Raw genomic sequence first — 25,022 nt, forward strand, 5'->3', positions numbered from 1 at the left:
ATTTGACAAAATTATTGACTAAGCCACGGTCATGGGGCAATTAATCTGAATATAAACACAATCCAATTTAAAACACATTTCTCCCTTTAAATAGAGTAGCTAAGCATGCAAACATCAATGGAGAGCAGAACAACTGTATTAGCTATCTAGCAAGCAAAATAGTATGCAATGCCACTGTGAATTACTTTTGTTGACAGAATAGAGCTAGCTACACCATATCACAGGGTAATAGATGGACCTTATCAGATGACCTTTGTGGATTCACACTGTGTCAGGACTGCAAATTCATCCAATCAACCATGAAACCCAAGAAGAGGATTGTTATTGTGGTTACTGAGGTGAGGCAGTAGAAAAATCAGCAATAGGAAGACGGATCATTTCTCACACTGCTGTTGTCACAAGACAATTTAACCCACGATGGTCTCTGTTTGTGTAACTTCTCCACCTGCTTGTCATATGTGTCTGAAGACAGGGAAGCCAACAAAAGGGCAGTGATCTCCAAATCAGGAGAATCTTATAGGATGGAGCAGATAGTACTTCAGTAGAGTCATGTAAAACAGAAAAGTAGAGTGGGACAGGAAAGGACAGAAAGATTAATGGTAGGTAGCCAGACTAGTTTATTCATCTTGACAGGCTATTAAACTAGGTCCTGGATTCTAAGATACAGAGACAACAGCATTTCTCATGGACAAAATGTCATTTACTCACCAAAGCCAGTGACAAAATTAGATAAACACAATTACAAATAATGAGATTGGCCACTCAAACCAGATAGTAAATGACGCATATTACAGTTACTGATCTTTGACGTACCTGTAAAACTTGTCCTTTAATTCAATCAGCAGCAAAAGAGAAAAATCCTTCAATAACTGTTTCCAACATGGTCATTGAATCATAATGAACTTTTTACCTTGTCTTCCCTGACAGTTTCTAAAACTGTAAATGCAGCATGGATTTTGTTAAGGAATCATTGACAGTTCATCATAGATTGAGGTTTATTAAAGCTATCTGTTACATCGGGCTGGACTTTAAAGCCCCTCCACCACCGGGAACAGGGGCGGAGGGGCAATGAAGATTGGTACGGTGGAGGCCCGCCACCGACCCTGACTGCGGCAGGCTCCATACCGATTTCGGCGGCAGCGGCGAGGCCTCCTGGCAAAGTATGTTAATGCCTACTTACCATGCAGGCCACAGCAATTGAGCCACCACATTGCAATCTTTATTCTGACAGCTGGCAATGCCGTGCCTTTGAATTCCCGTTCGGGGAAACATGTGGGTAGGGAGGAGGAGGTGATTTCCTCTGTGCGGGGTGAGGGGGGGGGGGGCGGGGTTACAATGCTGTGGATTGGTCAGGGGGTTGATGGGAAGGGGCAAAGAACAAAGGTTCTGAAATTTGGGGGGGTGAAGGGCAGGAATGTTGTGATATGCCATTGGGGGTGGGAGAGTGCATTGAAAGGTAATTTTATTGATTTTTGCAGAATTTTAATTTAATTTGCGCTTTAAATTTTACATGTACATTGAGGGCTGTTACCCCTTTAAAAATGGCAACGGCGCTTGCTGGGTCAGCAGCATCCTGTTCTTGTCGATATCACTCAGCCCCATTTCACCATACTCTTGTATTCATGTGGAACATACAGCGCTGACTTCTGGAGATTCCTTGGATTTTCTTGCTTGTTTCCCCCTCAATACAAGTTTTGGAACAATGCGATTCCAACTGGATAGCAGCGGAATTGCGACACACATCTCGAAGTAAAGGTCCAGCAACTTTCAACACGTCACCGAGCTTGTGTCCCAAGTGAATGTAACGTGTGCCAGATTACTTCAGATTCTTTAACATTGGACCAGATGAGCCTCCATCCAGTCCAAGTATTATAAGCCTCAAAGAGCTCCTGAATATATCGGGCTGAATTTTGTTGAGCTTCCGATGTCAGGCTCCGTGGCAGGGAAAGGGCCGGAAGATCACAGCGGCAGCCGCCTGCCACGGAGCCCACGCTGGGATTGTTGGGCCCGATCTTCCCGGCAGCAACAAGGCTCCGTGCTGGCTGCCCCGCCAGTCGGTGACAGGACCTGACTTTAAATACTTAAATAAACCTCATGAATACGTTTACCTACAATTGCCTGCGATCTTGCTGGCTGTCTGGGATCTTCCCTGTGATGGGCAGCACTCACGGTCCTTCACTTCCCCGTCCAGGCAAAGCTGGCACCACCGAGGCAGGGAAGGGAGGAACTTAGGATATTTAGTGAAGTGGGGGTAGGGGGTCAACTCTGCATTTCTAGTGTAGGTGGGGGGAGATGGGGTGACTTTGTGCAGTTGTGGGGGGGGTGGGGGAGAGCTCAAATGTTCAATGTAAGTGTTTTTTGAGGGGGGGTACGGGGTGACCTTTTATTTTCACTGTACTGGGGGGGTACGGGTCTTAACCTTATTTACAGTGAGTGCGTGGGAGTGTACGGTGTTCAACTGCGCAGGTCTGGAAAGCCTTTAAAAATGGCACCAGTGCCTGTGCATATGTAGCTGAGTCCATTTACGAGGTCGCAGAGCCTGACACCGCCACGTCATTGCGAGGTGGGGGCGGGGTTGGGGGAGGCCTGTCCTGCATATCTAACTGAGCCGCCGAGCACTAGATTGCAGGGGCGTGGAGGCACACGGCCCGTGCATGCAGGCCACCATTTTCTATGCCCACCGCCGCTCCAGTCAGCGGGAAGAAAAAAATTCAGCCCATAATTTGCATAATACACCTTCTATTTCCCATTTTATTCTGCACTCTAAGGTAACTGCCTATCTAATGCCGTTTTAGTATATATGATAGGGGCTTTGATTATGCCCAGCCATTTCTTATACTAGTAAATCTATATTTCTTCGATGAATTTTCCTAACAAACTCCCTGCTGAGCCATTTAACAATGTCTTCAAGTATAGCAGAGGAACATATAATAAATTTTAAATAAACTCACTTTTTCTTCTGTATCTGTTGTTTCTACTTAGCAGCACATCCCAATCTATCTTTCCTAAATATTCCCTCATCCTACTAAACAGAATCCACCTGAAATCCAGTACACTAAATTAACTGTATCAGAAATTTGCTGAACCAACGGAAACACAAAGACTTAATGATTACTATTGCTCAGATGCTCCCCAACATAAACATCAGTACCATCCTAGGATCACAGCTAAGGGGCAACAACAAAATGCCTCCTGGCTCATGGCAGCAGCAACGTGTGGCTGAAAGGTGCACCCTACACATCGTCCACCCAGTGTTACAACTGGCACCGATAGGAACTGTCATGAGTTCTTTGAGTTATCTTAAGCAACACAATGTGGTACGTGGATTCCAGTTTGTTGACGATCTCTAGCAGGTTTATTAACAGTTATTTATTTATTTATTTGGAGATACAGCACTGAAACAGGCCCTTCGGCCCACCGAGTCTGTGCCGACCAACAACCACCCATTTATACTAATCCTACATTAACCTCATATTCTCTACCATATTCCCACCATTCTCCTACCACCTACCTATACTAGGGGCAATTGCTAATGGCCAATTTATCTATCAACCTGCAAGTCTTTTGGCTGTGAGAGGAAACCGGAGCACCCGGCAGAAACCCACGCAGACACAGGGAGAACTTGCAAACTCCGCACAGGCAGTACCCAGAACTGAACCCGATCACTGGAGCTGTGAGGCTGTGGTGCTAACCACTGCGCCACTGTGCCGCCCACCAGTTAAACTAGTATATATAATACAGAGCAAACTATATACACAACCTTTGTGTAGGGTGTTACAGTTGCAGAGTGACAATGGCATCTAGTCACATGACTACATCCTGGTACTTAGCTCATTAGCATACTGAGTTCTTAAAGGGACATCACTCTTAAAGTGATCATACAACATTCTCTTTCTTTCTGAAATTAAGTCTCATATGCTACAAGTAAAAACACATAAAGTTGGATAATATCAAAATTAATTACATGGGATAGAGATTACAAAATTTACAAATATAAAGATAGGGATTGTGAAATTTAGAAGTGCAGAAGCTTAAGAGTCCATACATCGTTTCAGTGGTTTGACAACTCTTCCGGATCTTGTTGTGGTATAACCTTCCGGGGATTTAGCTGTGTGTTCTTTCAAGCCCGTTATGCACAATGGGAGCATTGCACACTTCTCTTAATTGGCTTTGATTCCTCCTCAACACTGCTCCGCTAGATGTTGTAACCTCGGAGGACCTAGGCTCACTGCATAGTTTGGATACCTCTGCATGTAACCATGTTCTCATTGTCCTATGTGTAGCTAAGGTAGTTCCGCCCCTCCATGTCGGTCATGCACCATCTTCATTCTCCCTTTTTTTTCAAGCAGTATCTCCTGCATCTCAAAGAATTTGGACAGATAATGGCTTGGAAAAATCGTTCTCACTCATCTGCAAAAAATTATTTCTGCTGGTGACAGTAAGCTCATATCCATAGGTGTAGCTCTGAGGTGTAACATGGCAACATGAAAATTTTGTTTTGTTGTCCTACATTTCAGGGTAAGTGATTTAACTGTGCGAACCATTCGCTTGGTAAGACCATTAGATCTCGGGTAATGTGGTGAGGATGTCACATGGTTTATGCCCCATTTGGCACATATATTCCTGAAAGGTCTGCCCGTATACTGTGGCCCATTGTCAGAAATAATTTCTTCAGGTGCACCGAACAGACTGAATATGGCACTTAATGTGACTGCAACGACCATGCTTGAAGTGTCTTTGACCTGTCTGACAATTGGAAATTTGGAGAAATAATCAGTGACTAAGATAAAGTTGTCTCCCTTCACAGTAAGTAGATCAATGGAGATTTTGGACCAAGGGACTGACGGAATCTCGTGAGGGTGTAGAGGTTCTTTATGTTGTTGCGGCTGGTGGCTCTGATATGCCTCGCGCATCCTCATTAACTTTTCAATGTTATTGTTGATCCCTAGCCAATAAACAGTTTCTAATGCCAGTCGTCTTGTTCACTCTATGCCCATATGACTTGGTGAAGTTGTGACAAGATGTCCTGTCGGAGAGCTTTGGGCACAATCACTCGTTTTCCTTTGAAGTTGACGCTTCTCAAGATTCCAAGTTCATCTCCATAGGACCAAAAGCATCTGAGGGTTTCTGGCACCTCTTTTACCATATCAGGCCATCCTTCTATGATGACTCTCCACAATGCCTTCAGTAGTGGGTCATTGGCTGTTTCTGGTTGCAATTGGTCACATTTATGCTGACCAAAATGCAATAAATCGATTTTGAGCACATCTTCCACCTTGGTGTCCATGTTGTCTACTTGTAGATCCAGTGGAACTTCTTCATTCTTGTTAATGTTTGGCAATCTGCTCAGCATTTCCGAGGTGACCATTTTCGCACCCAGTTTGTAGCAGATGTCGAAGTTGTATCCTTGTACTTTCATGAAGAGTCGCTGTAGTCGAGGTGGTGTGCCTGTCAATGGTTTGCGCCAAATCACCTCCAGTGGTTTGTGGTCAGTTTCCACAGTAAACTGCTTACTGAACAGGTAGGTGTGGAATCTTGTGATCCCAAACACCAGAGCAAGTGTTTCACGTTCTATGTTTGAGTAATTAGATTGTGTTGAGGATAAACATTTGGATCCAAATGCAATTCGTTTGCCATGTTGCAGGATGCATGCTCCTAGCCCTTTCTGTGAGGTATTGACTTCCAAGATTGTCTTCTTCCTTAGATCATTATACTGCAGGGTATAAGTTTCTGCTGAGAATTCTTGTTTGAGAGACTCAAACACATACTAATGGACTTCCTGCCATACATATGGTATGCCTTTCTTTAACAGCTCTCTCAATGATGATGCTTTGTCCGAAAAGTTTGGAATGTATGATGCCAATAAGTTGAAAAATCCAAGACATCTCTGTAGATCTTCCTTGTCTTGTGGAGTAGGCATATGCCTTACATCTTCAACTTTGCCTGGGTCAGGACGGATTCCACAACCCGACTAGGTGGAGCCAAAGAAATTGATCTGACTTACATTAACCTGGCACTTGCTGTTAAAAACGAGCCTTTCACAATGAGCTAGTGCCGTCAGTGGATGAAGATTTCAATCATGCTCTTCTTTGGTTTTGCCCATTATCGCAATATCGTCAGCAATGCATATTCATTCAGGCATGTTTTCTATAATTCTGTCCATATGCTGCTGAAACAGATCTTGACTGACAGATAAACCGAAGGGTAGTCTCTGGAAGCAATATCTTCCAAATGGTGTTCTGAAGGTGGTGACTTCCTGAGATTCCTTAGCAAGGTGTACCGACCAATATCCATGTTTAGCATCCAACTTGGAGAAGAATTTGGCTCCTGTGAACTTGAGATTCAATTCCTCTAGTGTTGGAACCTTGTGGGGCATCTCTTTCAGAAGAGATTTAGATGACGCCTCAGATCTAGACATATCCCGATTGCTCCATCCTTCTTCAGTACACACGTAATTGAGCTGCACCAGCCTGTGTGATGATGCACACTATGAATAATGCCATTGCATTCCATGTCATCCAACCTTCGCTTAAGCTTTTCTTGTGTGGGCACGCTACACTTTCTGGGAGGATCGATTAACGGAATTGTATCCGCTCTGAGGTGCATTATGGCATCACCTTTGAAATCTCCTATGGCGTCGAGCCAGTCTGGGTACATTTGTTGTTGGTCATGGATGACTCAATGCGGGTACCCTTTGTGTCTTCTGCTGTAATGGGTACCTTGGTAATCTCGTGGATAGTCACAATGTTGAGGTCCTTACACGCTGCTAGTCCTGCCATTGCTGATCTACTTGTGTCTTCCAGGTAAAATATTTATGGTTTCCATGCCGACTTGTCATAGCTACATTGCATTGTTAGTGTGCCACTGCAAGGAATGGGTAACCCATTGTATGCAGTTAACTCTGGAGTTGTCGATTGTATCATTAATTTCCAACAGTACATATCCTTCAGGATTCGGACTGCGAGGATATTTGCACGAGTTCTGATTGGTCTGAGGAATGAACCAGCGAATGGTTGTCACTTATTTTGTTTAGCTGAAACAGGCGCAATGTTTGTACATATTCTTTCTGTCTGCAAAGAACAGGGCCCTGTGTACTAATATATGTAGCTACCAGTACCCGCAAATGTACTACACTGCGAGCCCTACTGACAATCTTAAATTGGTTGTCAGCGTAATTCTTAGCACACTGTGGATTATTTAGCAAATATTGTCCAATCGCAGAATCACATCTAATGTTGGGCACTGTGTTTTGAGTTTTGCAAGCACGGGCTGGTTGGGTATGGCCTGTACCTCGCCCATTGTGAACAGTGGAAGGGACCTGTTGTTTGATACAATCTGCCAGTCTTTGGAACGTACAGCCTATATACCTAGCATCACACTGGCAATCAGAGTCAAGGTGCCTGGTTTAAATTTCAAACAAAGTTTGGCAGTTAACTGTCAGTCACTGTAAACTGGTGCATTCTCCATGGCAATGCCTCTACCAAGCAGATAGTGTAAGTATGCACTTCTTGCTTTCTCTTCTTCCCTCACCACAACCCATCTTATCTCTTTTTCACTTCAGATACCCATGAACTGCAACCTGCACAGGCAGTGGTGGAAGAGCAGGGAGACAATAAAGATGAAGACACACTGTCTTCACATTCTCAGCCACCAGCTCAAGATACTGACACTGTGGGTAATTTAGAGGATAGCATACAGGGCGGGATCTGCATGTGGTAAGACACTAGGCACATGTGTGCTGCAGCCAGAGTGGGGGGGGAGGGGGGTTAGTGGAGTGCAGGTGCTAGCTCACTGGAGGGCAAGGTCATACACGAATTCTGCTGCAGAAGACTCAGATGTGGATTTTGATGGGCCAAGCTACAGAAAAAGACCAATGGGTGCACACACCAAAATGCTTGGTGTAGTGGGAAGCCTGCAGAAAGCCTGCATGTATGGGGTGTTGTCAGAAGTCATGAACCATGTTGACAGAGGAGAATCATTGTTGCCCAATACCTTTCATTTGCCATGGTGTCAGCAGGAGTCAGAGTAAGAGAGTGAGCCTGAGAGAGAACAGTGCGAGACGTTACGAGAACAGTACGAGAGTTAAAAGCGATAGCGGGATGTCAGAGAGAGAGAGTGCGGTTGAAAAAAGGAAAAAAAATCAAACTGTGAAGTCACAGAACAGCAGGTAAGTGATTGGTTAATGAGTATTTCACTTCTTCTCTCTAAACTAGGTCATTCATTTAAACTAGGAGCTGGGAAATTAAAAATTTCAATCCGGATAAGTGTAACAGTAAGTGAATTAATGACAATTAGCACAGAGCATGTCTCGAGGCATTAATTAAAACTGATATTTATACAAGGAACTGCCAGATTCTAAAAGAGGGAATACAGATTTATTTTTCTTAAGTCATGGATGGACAGCTGCGATCTATTGCTTGCAATTCCTGTGCCATGAGGCAGCTTCAGGACACTTCAGGTGCTGAATTTTACCTGCTCCTGGATGCCACGAGTCATGGCACAGGGCCCGGTAAAATTATACAGGGAGAGGCCTGCCTCGACCCGCGACGTCGAGAAGGGCTCGCCGCATATTGCCGGTGGCAGGGGGACCTCGGTGCGGCGCCTCCGCTGCCAGGCAGCGGACCCTTCATCTCCATATTAAAATGAACCTGAATGAAATGTAAATTAACTTACCTACAGGCGACGGCTGTCCCATGCTGATTTTACGGCCTCCGTTTGGCTGTCGCGCGCCTTCGGAACTCCACATGAGTTCCAAGGCAAGAATCTGGTGGGGAGGGAGGAGTGATGATAATTTCAGGGCAGGAGGGGTGGAGGAGCGGGGATAACAATTTTCATTGGCTGTGGGGATGGTTGCAAGGGGTTGAAGGGCAAAGAGTGCAAAGTTTGGGGTTTAAGGTTCAGGACTGTCAATAATGGTTTTTGGCGGGGAGAGGGAAATAAATCTATTGTGTGATCATTGGGGGGTGGAAGTGGGGCTTTTATATGTGTTATGACCAACCGCTCCAGTCAAAGCCCTCAATCAAAATATACGATTCTTATTGTGTTGCGAGAAGCGCACTGATAATTCAATCCCGTTCCTCCACAGATCGCCTAACATATCATTTTAAATTTTCTAAATTAAAGAAAGACCCAGCCAAATTATACTATCTATTAACCCCTGAATAAGGCTAACCAAACCAGGTGTCTTTAAGTCAACAAATTAACTGTTTAATTAAAACAAAACTAAATTCTTAAACACTATGAAGATATAAACAACATTTAAAATAGAAAAAATTACAGTCCTTGCAAATTTACAGTCCATTGTTGCTTGAAGTCCTCATAGCCATCCGATGGGAAATAAAAGGTTCTTCAACAGTAGAACAGTCTGTAGTCTAAGTCCAGCAGTATGTGATGCTTTCCTTCTCCTTTTCAGCAATTAACAATTTGAAAACCCTTTCAATAAAATCAATCTGACTTTAAAGTTTTTTTTAAGGGATAAAAGATTGTCACAGTCTAACTTCTCTTCCTTCACTTTAAATTACCAGAGATCTTTATTTTGGCTTGATTTTTTTTAGAATTTTGAGAGATAATAATTAAACCGACTAAATTTTCTTCCTTTAGTTTAAATGGCTGAGAGCTCTTTTTCAGGTGCTAACACCAGCTGTCTGTCTGTGTTCTGTTAGAACAGACTGTCTTCAACTAAAAAGCCAGTTCAAAATTGAATTGAAACAAAAGTATCGCTCGATGCTCAGTCCCAGTGGCTATATTCATGGTAACGAGAATGCACCCTTTGAATGGCAGTCTCTGAATGGTTATATCCAACGGCAACCAAAAATGCATTTTCTCTAACTCCTCAGGCTTGCTGGTTCTTAAAGCAGTACTGATCCTTTGCCAGCCTTAAAGGCAAACTGCATATTCTCCGGAGAAAAAAAACTACAGGACCATGACATATGTAATTTACTGTTTTTATTAAAAATTACATTTCTGGTCCCTTTAAAAATTGAAATTGCTGCTCAGGGCTTAAAGCCCTTTAAAAATGGCACCGGCGCCTGCATAGTGGCGCCGAACATCATTGCCAGGGACGCGGTGGCCGCCCCCAATGACGTAATCGGGGTGGCCACTCCGCCTCCGCTATTTAAATGAGCCCCCGTGCAAAATATCATGGGGGCTTCTCGGCGGCCATTGAATGCGGGCACCCCGCTGAGTTTAAAGGGCGCCGCCACACAGCGCGGCGCCTGAATAAAATTTATCCCCATGTCTCTTGGGGGACCACATGTGTAGCAAGTGTCTCCAGTTCCTTGAGCTCGAGTTCAAGATTTCCAAGCTTGAGGGGCAGCTGGAGTCACTGTAGAGCATCAGGGAGGATGAGAGTTTCTTGGATTGTATGTTCCAGGAGGTGGTCACCCCACAGGCAGTGAGAATTCAGGATAGTAGATGGGTGGCCATCTGGAAGAGTAGGAAGAGGCAGGAAGTATACGAGTCTTCAAGGTGTGTGCCACTCTCAAACCCATACTCAGTACTGGAGACTGCTGGGAGTGACGACACCTTGAAGGACTGCAGTCCAGACCATGACACAATGGGCAAGGGATTGCACACAAAATGCAGTCGTTATAGGAAATTCCATAGTTAAGATGACAGACAGGTGTTTCTGTTACTGTCATTGTGAGTCCCACATGGTATGGTGCTTCCCTGGTGCCAGGGTAAAGAACATCACAGAGAGGGTGCATAATATTCTGCAGGGGAAGGGAGTGAACCAGAAGTTGTGGTACACGTCAGCAATGAAATAGAGAGGGCAGGCATTGAGCTCCTGGATCAGACTTTCAGGAGCTGGGAGGAAGTAAAAAGGTAGGACCACGAAGATAATAATCTCTGAATTATTCCCAGGGCCATGTGCTAGTGAGACTAGAAATAGGAAGATGCGTGGCTTGAAAAATGGTGCAGAAGGGAGGGCTCCACGATCTTGGGGCATTGGGACCAGTTCTGGGTAGGAGGCACCTATTCAAAAGGGACAGGTTGCACTTCAACAGGTATGGGACCAATGTCTTTGCACAGAGGTTCACTCGTATGATTGGGGAGGGTTTAAACTAAATTAGCAGAGAGATGATCACCAACTTGTAGCAGTAGAAATGAGGACTAAGATGCATAAAGAAGTAAGAGTGTTAGTACTCGAGAAGGGAGTAGTACCATATTAGATAGAAGCAGATTAAAAAGGACTACAAAGAATACAGTCGTTATAGGAAATTCCATAGTTAAGGTGACAGACAGGTGTTTCTGTTGCTGTCATTGTGAGTCCCACATGGTATGGTGCTTCCCTGGTGCCAGGGTAAAGAACATCACAGAGAGGGTGCATAATATTCTGCAGGGGAAGGGAGTGAACCAGAAGTTGTGGTACACGTCAGTTTTGGAATGCATATATCTAAATGCACAAAGTGTGGTGAATAAGGTTGGTGAGCTACAACCACAAATAGCCTTGTGGGAAAATGATCTACTGGCAATAATGGAAACATGTCTTAAAAATGGTGAGGACCGGGCACATAATATTCAGGGATACAAAGTGTTTAGAAAAGATAAGAATGGAAAATGGGATGTGGGGGTGGCAGTATTGATTAGGGAAGACATTGTAATGTTGAAAGAGAGGATATTCTTGAGTAGGCAAGGACAGAATCCATTTGGTGAGAGTTGAGTATTCTATAGGCCACCAAATAGTGAGAGAGAGCTTTAGGAGCAAATCTGTAGGGAAATCACAGAGATTCCTCCAATGAGGCCATATGAGTAGAACTTAAAAACAAAAAGGGGGCAATCACTTGGCTGGGAATGTACTACAGGCTTCCAAACAGTCAGGGAGAGATAGAGGAGCAGATACGTAAGCAAATCTCAGAGAGGTGTAAAAATAATAGGGTAGTAATAGTAGGAGATTTCAACTTCCCGAATATAAAATGGGATAGTCTTAGTGCAAAAAGCTTAAAGGGGGTGGAATTCTTAAAGTGCACACAGGACAGCTTTTTGAGCTAGCATGTAAAAGTCCTTCAAGAGAAGGGGCGGTACTGGACCTAATCCTAGGGAATGAAGCCGGACAGGTAGTAGAAGTATCAGTGGGGGAGCATTTCAGGGATAGTGATCATAACTCTGTAAGATTTAAGGTAGTTATGGAAAAGGACAAAAATGGACTGGAAATAAAGGTACTGAATTGGGGGAAGGCCGATTTCAACAGGATTTGGCCAAAATGGACTGGGAGCAGCTACTTGTAGGAAAGTCTACATCAGACCAGTGGGAGTCATTCAAAAAGGAAATAGTGAGAGTTCAGAGCCAACATGTTCCCGTAAAGGTGAAGGGTAGGGCCAACAAGTCCAGGGAACCCTGGATGTCAAGGGATATAGAGGATTGGATCAGGAAAAAAAAAAGGAGGCTTATGGCAGATTCAGAGCACTGAAAACAGTGGAGGCCCTACAGGACTATAGAAAGCGTAGGTGGGTACCTAAAAAAATAATTAGGAGAGCAAAGAGGGGATATGAAAAAACAATGGCGGGCAAGATAAACGAAAATCCCAAGGCATTTTATAAGTATGTTAAGGGCAAGAGGATAACCAGGGAAAGATTAGGGCCCATTAGGGATCAAAGTGGCAATCTGTGTGTGGAGCTGGAGGACATAGGTGAGGTTTTAAATGATTACTTTTTTTCATCTGTGTTCACTCTGGAGAAAGATGATGTAGGTTTAGAGAACAGGGAGGGGGATTGTGATATACTTGAACAAATTAACATTGAAAGGGAGGAAGGATTAGCTGTTTTAGCGGGCTTAAAAGTGGATAAATCCCCAGGCCCAGATGAGATGTATCCCAGGCTGTTATGTGAGGCAAGGAGCTCTGACACAAATTTTCAAATCCTCTCTGGCCACAGGAGAGGTACCAGAGGACTGGAGGATAGTGAATGTGATACCATTATTCAAGAAGGGTAGCAGGGATAAACCAGGTAATTACAGGCCAATGAGTCTAACATCAGTGGTAGGGAAACTATTGGAAAAAATTCTAAGGGACACGATTAATCTCCACTTGGAGAGGTAGAGATTAATCAGGGATAGTTAGCATGGCTTTATCAGGGGGAGATCATGTCTAACAAACTTGATTGAATTTTTCAAAGAGGTGACTAGATGTGTTGATGAGGGTAAAGCAGTTGACAGACTCTTGGAGAGGTTTGAGTTAATTAAGGAGAGCCACCACAGATTGCAAAAGGCAGATCGTGCTTAACTAATCTAATTGAATTTTTTGATGAAGTATCAGAGAAGGTAGATGAAGGGAATGCAATGGATATTGTCTATATGGATTTTAAGAAAGCATTTGAAAAAGTGCCACAGAAAAGGCTGGTTAACAACATTGAGGCTCATGAACAGGAGGGTCAGTATCTGTTTGAATAAAAAATTGGCTTAAATATAGAAAACAGTGAGTTATGGTAACTGGATTATGGTAGACATTAGTGTTCCCCAAGGTTCAATGCTAGGACCACTGCTTTTTTGATATATATAAATGACTTGGATATTGGAGTATGGGCTGGAATTTTATGCCCCCCCAAAGGACGGGCTGGTTGGAGGACGTGGGGGGTGGGGGTGGGTGGGTGTAAAATGGAGTGGGAGGCTCGGGGGGCCCTTTCGCCCTGCTCCCACCTCCACCGCCGTTTTACGCGGGACGGCAGGGGCGGGAAACGGCCCGCCCACCCCAGGCCAAACAAGGCCCTTGTGGCCAATTAATGGCCACTTAAGGGCCTCTGCCTGCTGCCATGGGGATTTTACCGTTGGCAGGCAGGTGGCGCAGGCCTGAGAAAAGCCACATGACAAAAGTAGGCTGCTTTCTGATGGCCTGGAAGGGCCCTCCTGATCGGGCACCCTGTGCCTGATGGAGGGTTGCTCCTGATGCACCAACCACCCTCAATGCTCAAAAAGCCTCCTGCCGCCCCCCCCCCCCCCCCCCCCCACCACAATCGACCCTCCTTACCTTGCCAGGGCCCAACCGATCACTCAAACACCTGCCTTTTTCCAGGGCTGTGCTTCCTCTTCATGTGGCAGCGGAGTTGCAGCCCCAGCAGTGGCCACCGCTCCAGGTGGCACTGCTGGGACTAAGAGCTGCCAGCCTGGCAGCTCCATTAGGCGGGACGTCCTGCCTCAATGAGGTGGAAATCGCGCCTAAGACCAATAAAGGGCCTGAAGACCGTAAACTTCAGGCTGGATCCCTGGGCCCGGCAGAGGCGGGATTGCCACCGACTTTTCAGTTGGTAGATGGCTCCCATCCGCCATGCAAAAAACTCCGACCCCAGAGTAGAATCTCAAAATTTTCCAATGATACCAACCTTAGAGGTGTGGCAAACAGTGATGATGATACAAATCGACTGCAACAGGACATAGATAGGCTAGCAGAATGGGAAGACAAGTGGTAAGTGGCAAATGGAATTTAACGCAGAGAAGTGTGCAGTGATGCATTTTGGCAGAAGGGATAGGGAGAAGCAATATAGATTTATGGCACAGTTCTAAAGCGTGTGGAGGAACAGAGGAACATTTGGGTTCATCTGTATTAATCTTTGAAGGTGGCAGGACATATTGAGAGAGTTGGTGAAGCATATGGGAACTTGGGCTTCATAAATAGAGGTATTAAGTACAAAAAGCAGGAAAGTTATACTGAACATTTATAAAGCTCTGGTTAGGCATCCATTTCTGATCACCACACTTTAGGAAGGATGTGAGAGTCCTTGAGAGGGTGCAGAGGAGATTTACCAGAATGCTTCCAGGGATGAAAGATTTCAGCTACAAGGTTAGGTTGGAGAAGCTGGGGTTGTTCTCCTTGGAGCAAAGGAGATTGAGGGGAGATTTGAAAGAGGTGTACAAGATTATGACAGGTTTAGAGAAGGTAGACAAAGAAAACCTGTTCCCATTAGATGATGGTACAAGGAGTCGGGGACACAGATTTAAGGATTATGGAAAGAGATACAATGGGCATGTGAGGAAGAGAATTTTTACGCAGCGAGTGGTAATGACCCGGAACTAGCTACCTATGAGGGTGGTGGAAGCAGAGATGATTTCAAAAGATAATTGGATAGGCACTTAAGGGAAATAAACTTGCAGGGCTACGAGGAAAGAGGAGGGAATGGGGCAGACTGGATTACTCTACAGAAAGCCAGCATGGAATTGATGAGCCGAAAGACCTCCTTCTGTGCTGTAATGATGCTATGACTCCATAGCAGTTGAAATGCAGCAGGCACAGAGGACTGCCTAAGCAAGGAAGTTAAGGATAACATAAGGACAAGAATAAAGGCATACCATATTGTAAAGGCTAGTGGCAGGCTGGAAGATTGGGAAACTATTAAAGATCAACAAAAGGTTACTAAAAAAGTAATAAAAAGAGCAAAGGTAAATTACAAAATATAAAAACGGATAGCAAAAGCTTCTATAGTATATAAAAGGGAAGAGAGCAGCTAAAGTGAATGTTGGTCCCTTGGAGGATGAGGCGGGGGAGTTAATAGAAGGGAACACAGAAATGGCGGAGACACTAAACCAGTCTTTTACCTCACTAGAGGACACTAGAACCATCCCAATAGTAACAAGTAATGCAGAGGTTATAGAAAGGGAGAAACTTAGAACAATCATCATCAATAGGGAAAAAGTGCTGAGCAAACTATTTACGTTTTAAGGCAGACAAGTCTCCAGGGCCAAATGGCCTACATCCTAGGGTCTTAAAGGAAGTGGCAGCGGAGATAGTGGATCCATTGGTTATAATATTCCAAAATTCCCTGGATGCGGGAAAGGTTCCAGTGGATTAGAAAAATGCAAATATAACGCCCTTATTCAAAAAAGGAGGGAGGCAGAAAGTAGGAAACTATAGACCAGTTAGTTTAACATCTGTCATTGGGAAACTGTTAGAATCCAGTATTAAGGAAGTAATAACAGGATATTTAGAAAGTCAAAACGCAATCCATCAGAGTTAGCATGGTTTTATGAAGGGTAAATCGTGTTTGACTAATTTGCTAGAGTTCTTCAAAGATGTAACAAGTAAAGTGGATAATGGGGATCCTGTAGATGTAGTGTATCTGGACTTCCAGAAGGCATTTGATAAGGTGCCACACAAAAGGTTAATACACAAGGTAAGATCACATGGGTTTAGGGGCCATTTATTAGCTTGGATAGAGGAATGGCTAATCAACAGAAAACAGAAAGTCAGGATAAATGGGTCTTTTTCTGGTTGGCAAGATGTAATTAGTGGGGTGCTACAGGGTTCTGTCCTCGGGCCCCAACTATTTACAATCTATATTAATGACTTGGATGCAAGGATAGAAGGTACTGTAGGCAAATTTGCAGATGACACTAAAATAGGTGGGATAGTAAGTTGCAATAAAGAAATAAGAAATTTACAAATGGATATGGATCGGTTAGGTGAATGGGCCAAAATTTGGCAGATGGAGTTTAACGTGGATAAGTGTGAGGTTCTATTCGGAAGAATAGAAAGGCAAATTATTATCTAAATGGAGAGAAACTTGAGTGCTTCAGTGCAAAGGGATCTGGGTGTCCTCGTGCATGAATCGCAGAAAACTAGTATGCAGGTGCAGCAGGTAATATGGAAGGCAAATGGAATTTTGGCATTTGTTGCTAAAGGAATAGAGTATAAAAGTAGGGAAGTGTTGCTGCAACTGTACAAAGCATTAGTGAGACCGCACCTGGAATATTGCATACAGTTTTGGTTCCCTTACTTGAGGGATGTAGTTGCATTGGAGGCAGGTCAGAGGAGGTTCACTTGATTGATTCCAGAGATGAGGGGTTTGTCTAGAATTTAGAAGAATGAGAGATCTAATTGAGGTATATAAGATGATTAAGGGGATTGACAAAGTAGACGTAGCGAGGATGTTTCCTCTGGTGGGGCATTCTAGAACAAGAGGTCACAGTTTTAGGCTAAGGGTTAGCAGATTTAAAACAGAGATGAGGCGAAATTACTTCTCTCAAAGGGTCATGAGTCTGTAGAATTCACTACCCCAGAGTGTGGTGGATGCCAGGACATTAAGTAAATTTAAGGAGGAGATAGACAGATTTTTAATTAGTAATGGGTTGAAAGGTTATGGAGAATGGGCAGGGACGTGCAGTTGAGGGCGAGCTGAGATCAGCCATGATTGTATTGAATGGAGGAGCAGGCTCGAGGGACTGAATTGCCTACTCCTGCTCCCAGTTCTTATGTTCTGATGAATGCCTCCTGACTGCTGCCAAGATCCAGGGCATTGACCAAGCTGAATGTTGAGGGAATGGAATCCCCTATTGGTTCAGAAACATGGCAGAGTTGACATGAGGCATATGCAAAGCAATGTGCTTGCAGCCAATGGCATCCTACACCATGCGGAAGCAAACTCTTATGCTTGCTCCGCTTGCTTCTCTCTGACAAGAGGGAATGATGTGAAGTTATTTCTCTTCGCATAGAGAGCCTCTGTGACCTCCCTTAAACCGTAGTGCACTGAAAACTGTGAGACGTTGCTAATATCTCCAGCAGCAGCCTGGAAAGAGGCAGACACATGAAATTTCTTAGCCATGGTCACCTTTACAGCCACTAGAAGTCCGGTCCTTGCCCTTCTTTGAGCTTTGAACAGTTGGCATATTTCAGTGATGACCTCCTTAATTGAAGTGCAGACATCTCAAACATTGGATGTCCCTGAAGTTCAGGTAGGAAAATCGTGCCCTGAACACCCTGGGTGGATATGGCATCCTTCTGTGAGCCCTTCTTTCCCTCCTCCTCCTCCCTCTTCAAGCAGCTTGTCCTGCTCTGTGTGACCTCTGTTCGTTCTCCCAGTCATGCTCAACTCCAGGGGGAAAGCCTACTAGGCCACTGATATCTGGAAGCAACTAACTGTGTACAAACCTTTAAGTTACCAAAAACGTATTTCAGACCTCTCCTTGTCGACTATTGAAACTTTTAACAATGGAAAAGCACCCAAAGCAGGTAGGATTGCAGTAACAGCCAAAATCTAGCAACTAACCTGTATATAGTTGATAATCCATTTAAATAAAGCCGGTTGTGGTGTGAGGGGGGGGGAGGGGGGGTTGAGGGGGCAGAGTTGGTCCTTCATGCCGTTGAACACGTTAGCTGTAGAGGGTCTAGAGAGAGCGCAGGCTGGAGTGTGGCTTCTGCTTATTTCTGGTGGACTTTAGGTGCACTTTGCGTCAGATGTGTACACACTTGCTGCAGATGGCGTTTTGGAACCTTAAAGGGCCTCAAAGTGCCCAAACAGCAGGCACTACTGAGTCCATTTCTGCCCTCTCCATGTTTTGGTGAGGGCATCATGACATCAGGCATGAACATCTCAGCTATCTCCATAATGACATCATGAGCACTGGCCAAATGGCATGGCCAACCCACACACGCATGGAATGTCCAGCTCCCCAGTGCAATCCTTACAAGACAACCAGCTGGTACCTTCCGTAACTATACGCTGAAAGGTTAATCAGTTATCCCACTCTCCTGAGACCCAGGTTGCACTGCACTGGCAGCTTGATGGATACTTGTTAAAAACACCAGTTATGTAATTGTAGAATTTCCTTTGACACCAAGTAAAATGAAATTATAGAATCTACTGTATTTGCCTTTTTTCTCCAGAATGAAGGACCTACACAAAATCAAATGGAGGGTTTTGAGGTTCACATTGGTTCACCTGGTGGCGTGGATTGCCTGCCCTTTATAGAACCTGCCTGCTTTTCATTCCATTTCATGTTTAAGCATCAAAGACCAACACACTATAAAGGTATAATGGAGAAAACTCTTCAGTTATTCATGTTCCTCACCAATCTTCATAATTTGCTGTGCAGATTATATTGCTAAAGAGATATTGAGGATTCAGCAAGTTCTATTAATTAAACATTCAATTTCAATAGAGGAAAGAAAACTTGAAGTAATCACTACAGAACAGCATAATTTATGAGTACATTTTATGAAAGATTCTTTGGTAGAAATAAAAGGACGTATTTTGATGCCAACTCCTCACAGACACATTATATTATGAAATAATATGATTTATTCCTGTTGCTGAGTGTGTGAAGGAAGCTCAAATTCATTTTAAACATGATACAGCCACGTGGTGTGACATGGGTGGTTCCCTACTATTTAACTCCCCACCTGACCACAGCAAGGTTATTTGTATTAACAGTTTAGCCGCTTGGGGTTTTGTTTTTCAAATAAACAGACAGCGACACGTTTTCTGGTAGGTTTTAAAAACAGAAAGTCAATTGTTTATTGATCAATGTGCCTTATTCCGCAATTGTCATAACCTCATCCACTCAGGCATCTGCTCACACTAACACACACAAAAAGAAATAGAGAAGGTGGGTGGGTTTTCGTGGAGGAGAAGCGTTACAATAAATCTGTTGAATTCTCTTAAAATTCAAATTCTAGATAGTTGCAGGCCTGAGAGGATTGTAGATTTCTCTCTTGATTGACGGTTCTGTTGAAGATGGTGGGTGACTTCTAGCTCTCTCTGCTGTATAATGTAGATGTTGGATTTTTTCAGCAGGGCATGTACTTTCCGGCTTGTTGAAATGCCAGCTGTTACAAGTAGCTTCACCTTCTGGGACAGTGTCTCTCTCTCTCTCTGTGTCTCTTCTGACTGTCTATTTTTAAAGATTGAACTGTCACTTCTCACCTCTTGTTGGGAGACACTCTGGTTTCTTATCCATGGTGATCACACAATGGCCCAAGACATGGCTGCTTCACATCTCCTTTGTTTTATAAGAAGACATTCAATTTTGGAATGTTTTTTAGCGCCTTTGTCTTTGAAGATTTGTCCTTTGTCTTTCTCAGATAGTTTGAAAACACAAAAGGCTAATCTCCATTTTTCCAGTGGCCATTTTGGACCATTGTTCACTTTTTTAAAGGTACCAGTTCATTTTTTTAAAGATAAAGTTCATTTTTTTATAACTCTTCAGAGTTAGTCCATGGATGTTGTATCATCGAATTCCGATATGCATGACAAACAGAACACAACACAATCAGGGATAAACCTTAACCGGGTCACACTCCAAATCAGATCCTCTCATTTTGAAGTTGCTTAATTCAAATTATCTAATAATTCAAATTTTCAGCACCAAATTCCCACCTTGCTAAGGTTTTTATGTTTCTTAATTCAAATTATTGGACAATTCCATTTTTGGCACAAAATGACTGAATTGTTATAAGTAGTTGGCATTTAAAAATGATTGAGACAAGAACATGCTTTGAAAGCCATGTGGACAGAAAGCAACGAATTTTACTTAGAATCATGGAATGGTTGCAGCAGAGAAGGAGGCCATTTGGCAGTTGGTTTCCATGCCAGCTTTCTGCAAGAGCAAGTCCACTTGCACCACTCCTCTGCCCTTTCCCCATAGCCCGACAATTTTTTTTCTCTTCAGATAATAATCCAATCTCTTTTGAAAGTCACAACTGAATCTGCCTGTCAAGCAGTGCATTCCAGATCCTAACCACACGTTGCGTAAAAAGATTTTCCTCATATACCCTTTGGTTCTTTTGCCTTTGACCCTTCAGCCAATAGGAACAGTTTCTCTCTATCTACTCTGTCCAGACCCCTCATGATTTTGAACACCTCTATCAAATGTCCTCTCAATGTCTCCTCTAAGAAGAACAGCCCCGTTTCTCCAATCTAACCACATTACTGAAGTCCCTCATCCCTGGAACCATTCACGTAAATTTTTTCTGCATCCTCTCTAATGCCTTCGCATCCTTCCTAAAGTAGGTTCCCTTAAATTGGACACAATACTCCAGTTGAGGGTGAACCAGGGTTCTATAAAGGTTTACCATAACTTCCTTGCTCATGTACCCTATGCCTCTATTTAGAACGCCCAGGATCCCGTCTGCTTTATTAATCACTTTCTCAACCTGCCCGGCCACCTTCAACAATTTATGCACTTATCTCCCCAGGTCCCTCTGCTCCTGAGCCGCTTTTAGAACTGTATCCTTTATTTTATATTGTCTCTCCTAGTTCTTCCTATCAAAATGTATCGCTCCACACTTCTCTGCATTAAATTTCATCTGCTATGGTTGCTCATTCCACCAACCTGTCCATGTCCTCTTGAAGTCGATTACCATCCTCCTTACAGCTCACAATACTTCCAAGTTTTCTGTCATCTGCAAATCTTGAAATTTTGCCCTGCACACCCAAATCTAGGTCATCATATGGATCAGTGGTCTTAGTACCGACCCCTGGGGAACCCCACTGTATATCTTCCACCAGTCCGAAAAACAATTGTTCACCATTACTCTGTTTCCTGTCACTCAGTCAATTTTGTATCCATGCTGCCATTGTCCCTTTTATTCCATGGGCTTTAAATTTGTTGCCAAGCCTATTATGTGACACTTTATCAGATGCCTTTTGGAAGTCTATGTACATCACTTCAACTGCATTACCCTCATCAACTCTCTCTGTTACCTCATCAAATACTGAATTAATTAGTTAACCACGATTTGTCTTTAACTAGTCCATGCTGGCTTTCCTTAATTAATTCACATTTCTCCAAGTGGGTATTAACTTTATCCCGGATTATTGTTTCTAAAAGCTTGCCCACCACCGAGGTTAAACTGATTGGCCTCTAGTTGCTGGACTTATCCTTACACTCTTTTTTGAACAGGGTTTAACAGTTGCAATTCTTCAGTCCTCTGACACCACCCTGTATCTAAGGAGGATTGGAAGATCATGCCAGTGCCTTTGCAATTTCCACCTTTACTTCCATCAATATCCTTGAATACATCTCAGCCAGTCCTGGTGACTTATCAACTTTAAGAACAACCAGCCTTTATAATACCTCCTCATTATCAATTTTGAGCCCACCTTGTGTCTCAACTACCTTCTCTTTCACTATGACTTTGGCAGCACCTTTTTCCTTGGTAAAAACAGACGCAAAGTGCTCAGATATTACCTCAGCCAAGCCCTCGTCCTCCATGCATAAATCCCCTTTTTGGCTCCTAATCAGTGCCACTCTTACTTTTACTACCTTTTTGTCTACAGAAGACTTTTGGTTTCTTTTTTATGCTGACTGCCAGTCTTTTCTCATACTGTCTCTTTGTTTCTCCTATTACTTTTCTCATTTCCCCTCTGAACTTTTTATATTCCGCCTGGTTCTCACTTGTATTATCAACTTGACATCTGCCGCATGTACTACTTTTTCTGCTTCATCTTAAACTCTATCTCTTTTGTCATCCAGGGAGCTCTGGCTTTGTTTGTCCTACCTTGTCTCTCATTGGAATGTACCGTGACGGTACCCGAATCATCTCCTCTTTAAAGGCAGCCCATTGTTATAATTTTGCTTGCCATTCTTTGATTCAGAATTACCTGGGACAGATCCCTTCTCACCCCAATGCAATTGGCCCACCCCCAAATGATTATTTTACTCTGGTGTCATGGTGCAAGGCTGAATGATGATTTTTAATTCATCAGCTGGAAATCTACATTAAACTTTTAAAAAGGAAAGCTGAAATTCAACTTTTAGAAAGACAGCAGCTGAGATGACCACAGCAATTTGCATTGTAATACCTCACATTCCAAGGGATTGAGGTGGAGACACATGTCAGAACAAGCCCTCATCCAGAGTAATGGCATGAGCAGTGGAATGAAATATCTAGTATTTCCCACATTCGCAAGTCAAAAGCCATCTTGGAACATCACCCTAGTGGAGATGAACCTCCTGGTAATAATTGAAACAAGAAGACTTGAGAGAGATTGAAATTCTTCGACTTGGATATCATTAAACTGAAAAGGAGAAAATACTGAGACAATCACGTGACAGTTTGCCCATATCTGTGAAAACTTGGAGCTTCTTTGGGACACAGGAGACAAGTTTGAGTGCTAATCAGTGTAGGACCCCAATGGGGGTTATCTCTCTCTCTCTTTCTCTCTGGATAATACTGCAAGTTTCGAACCCTGTCTGTGGACTGCAAAACATCCAAGTTTATTCATTGCTGTAGACAGAGGTTCTGGGGAGAAAGCCATCCACATCACTGTCTCCAAGAAAACGCTGAACCAGTTGGTCACTTCTACCAGCCAGGAGCTTTCAGGACCATGAATTCATCTGGAAGACAACTGAATTACCAGACTCCACAGACTGCATATCATTTTATTTGTTCTGGACTCTAATCCAACCAATCTATTCTTCATCACTCTGTAACCTATTTGTGTGTGTGTGATTCTCGTGTGTGCGTGTGTGTGTGTGTGTCTGTGAAAGTTGGAGTGTAGTTTATTATTTTTACTTAGGTTGGGTTTGATTTTAAGCACAATAAACTAACCTCTTAGTTAACCTCAAGAAAACCTGTCCAATTGGTTATTTTATGAACATAGCATATCAAGGGTTAAACACTCACTGAATTAGTAAGCACATCCACTGTTTAAAAGAAATAAACCCTGTTGTGGTCAGAGGAGGAGAGGGACAAGAGGGGAGCCTTTCGACCCCTCCTCACCTGATCATAACACTGGATGGCTCCTTGTTCTTTTCCATAGCTAACCTAAACCTTATGATATTTGGATCACTGTCTGCTAAATGTTCTCCTACTGACATTTGATCCACCAGATCCACCTTGTGAAACATACAAGATTCTGAAGGGATAAAAACAAGAAATGCTGGAAATACTCAGCAGGTCTGGCAGCATCTGTGGAGAGAGAAGCAGAATTAACGTTTCAGGTCAGTGACCTTTCACCAGAACTGGTTCATCAGAACAGATTCTGAAGGGGTATGACAACATAAACACTGAGAGGTTGTTTCCCCTTGCTGGGAAATCCAGAACACGGGCACAGCCTCAGGATAAGCGGTCTATCATTTAGGACTGAGATGAGGAGCCATTTCTTCACTCAAATGATTGTGAATCTTTGGAATTAACTACCCCAGAGGGTTATGAATCCTCCATTGTTGACTATATTCAATAATGAGATAGATTTTTGCTCTCTCAGGGAATGAAGGGATATGGGAAGTGGGCAGGAAAGTGGGGGTGAGGTAGAAGATCAGCCATATCTGTATTGAATGGTGGAGCAGGCTCAAGGGGCTAAATGGTCTACTCCTGCTTCTATTTTGTATGTTCTTATGTTTACTTCATTTCCCCAAAACCAGATGCAGCAATGCCTCCTTCCTCCTTGGACCAGAAACATACTGATCTAGAAAATTCTCCTGAATACACTTCAGAAATTCTTCTCCCCTCTGCCCTTTACACTATCCCAATTTATATTAGGACAATTAAAGTCCATCATTATAACTACATGATGGTTTTTGCATCTCTCTGAAATTTCTGTGCAAATTTGTTCCCTAAATGTTTCTCACTAGTTGATGGCCTATAGAATACATCCAGTAGTGTAATGCTACCTCTAGTGTTTCTTAGCTCCAATCAACCTGATTCTGTCCTTCTGGCCTTACTCTGCTCAGATATAACAGTTCTGTGTGTGTGCACTTAAACTCATGCAAAGCCTTCATTCCAGTCTGAATGTTAGTGACATTTCCAGCGTTTAAGAACTTGCAAGAGTCTGCTTTTCTTACATTTGAAGCCTGAGGGTGAACCATTTGGAGAATTTTCAAACTTTACTTACAATTTTTAAGTAACTTGTTCATAATTTCACTAATTTATTTAGAAAATTTGAAAGTATAAAACTAACGAAAATTTGGCACATATTTGTACGAAATTACCTCCCATTCATAGAAATCATAAGGGTCAGCCATGTGAATAACGGGCATGTCACAACAGAATACTGTTGCGGAATGGGGGCGAAAGTATATTGTTCAGAATTGGTGGAGATTGTCTCGAGCTGAGGGTTTTTACCGGACTCGGGGTACTTGAGGCTGATACTGGCACCAAAAGTAGTCAAGCGTTTTCATTTCTTTGTGCCAATTATCTCTCAGGTCGCCTTCAACATATATCGTTTTTTAAAAATATTCAATTAGAGCCCAGGAGGCAAGGATGACATCCTGTTGCAGGAGCTGTGGTGTTCATACTCCACATCGTCCCAGGTCACTCCCCGCCACCGATTCCTTCCTTTCGGTATTTCTGCGTCCACTTTCCTCTCCCTCACTCT

General features: G+C 43.4%; 1 protein-coding gene across 1 annotated transcript in view; it reads right to left on the reverse strand.

Moving 5' to 3' along the window:
• Positions 1 to 25,022, reverse strand: part of ntsr1 (neurotensin receptor 1 (high affinity)) — an 84,751-nt gene that overhangs the window by 58,517 nt on the left and 1,212 nt on the right. The window lies entirely within an intron of this gene.

Source organism: Heterodontus francisci, chromosome 16, assembly GCF_036365525.1.
Source record: "Heterodontus francisci isolate sHetFra1 chromosome 16, sHetFra1.hap1, whole genome shotgun sequence".
Taxonomy (NCBI): Eukaryota; Metazoa; Chordata; class Chondrichthyes; order Heterodontiformes; family Heterodontidae; genus Heterodontus; species Heterodontus francisci.